We start from the raw sequence: 1,778 nt of genomic DNA on the forward strand, positions 1-1,778 counted from the left end.
TATAAGTAGTGCCTCCAAGTCTTTAATGCAAAAACAACCGCGCCTAATTCCAAATCATGCGTCGTATAATTTTGTTCGTGAATCTTCAATTGTCTAGACGCATAAGCAATCACCTTCGTTCGTTGCATTAATACACAATCGAGACCTTGCTTTGATGCATCACAATAAATCACAAAATCATCATTCCCTTCAGGCAATGACAATATAGGTGCCGTAGTTAGCTTTTTCTTCAATAACAGAAACGCTTTCTCTTGTTCATCATTCCATTCAAATTTCTTCCCTTTATGCGTTAATGCAGTCAAGGGTTTTGCTATTCTGGAAAAGTCTTGGATGAACCTTCTGTAGTAACCAGCTAGTCCTAAAAACTGGCGTATGTGTTTCGGAAATTTTCGGGGTTTCCCACTTTTCAACAGTTTCTATCTTTGCCGGATCCACCTTAATACCTTCTTTGTTCACTATGTGACCGAGGAATTGAACTTCTTCCAACCAAAATGCACACTTTAAAAACTTAGCGTACAATTCTTCCTTCCTCAATACTTCTAACACCTTTCTCAAATGTTCACCGTGTTCTTGGTCATTCTTTGAGTAAATAAGTATGTCATCAATGAAAACAATAACAAACTTGTCAAGGTATGGTCCACACACTCGGTTCATAAGGTCCATGAACACAGCTGGTGCATTAGTTAAACCAAACGGCATGACCATAAACTCATAATGACCGTAACGTGTTCTGAAAGCAGTCTTTGGAATATCATCTTCTTTCACCCGCATTTGATGATACCCGGAACATAAGTCAATCTTTGAATAAATAGACGAGCCTTGTAGTTGATCAAATAAGTCGTCGATTCTCGGTAGTGGGTAGCGGTTCTTGATGGTAAGTTTGTTCAACTCTCGGTAGTCGATAAACAACCTGAATGTACCATCTTTCTTCTTGACAAACAAAACAGGAGCTCCCCACGGTGATGTGCTTGGTCGAATGAAACCACGCTCTAAAAGTTCTTGTAATTGGCTTTGCAGTTCTTTCATCTCGCTGGGTGCGAGTCTGTAAGGAGCACGAGCTATTGGTGCAGCTCCTGGTACAAGATCTATTTGAAATTCAACGGATCGATGTGGGGGTAATCCCGGTAATTCTTTCGGAAATACATCGGGAAATTCTTTTGCAATGGGAACATCATTGATGCTCTTTTCTTCAGTTTGTACTTTCTCGACGTGTGCTAGAACAGCATAGCAACCTTTTCTTATTAGTTTTTGTGCCTTCAAATTACTAATAAGATGTAGCTTCGTGTTGCCCTTTTCTCCGTACACCATTAAGGGTTTTCCTTTTTCTCGTATAATGCGAATTGAATTTTTGTAACAAACGATCTCTGCTTTCACTTCTTTCAACCAGTCCATACCGATTATCACATCAAAACTCCCTAACTCTACTGGTATCAAATCAATCTTAAATGTTTCGCTAACCAGTTTAATTTCTCGATTCCGACATATATTATCTGTTGAAATTAATTTACCATTTGCTAATTCGAGTAAAAATTTACTATCCAAAGGCATCAATGGACAACTTAATTTAGCACAAAAATCTCTACTCATATAGCTTCTATCCGCACCCGAATCAAATAAAACGTAAGCAGATTTATTGTCAATAAGAAACGTACCTGTAACAAGCTCCGGGTCTTCCTGTGCCTCTGCCGCATTAATATTGAAAACTCTTCCGCGGCCTTGTCCATTCGTGTTCTCCTGGTTTGGACAATTTCTAATGATGTGGCCCGGTTTTCCACATT

Source organism: Rutidosis leptorrhynchoides, chromosome 2 (assembly GCF_046630445.1).
Source record: "Rutidosis leptorrhynchoides isolate AG116_Rl617_1_P2 chromosome 2, CSIRO_AGI_Rlap_v1, whole genome shotgun sequence".
Classification (NCBI taxonomy): domain Eukaryota; kingdom Viridiplantae; phylum Streptophyta; class Magnoliopsida; order Asterales; family Asteraceae; genus Rutidosis; species Rutidosis leptorrhynchoides.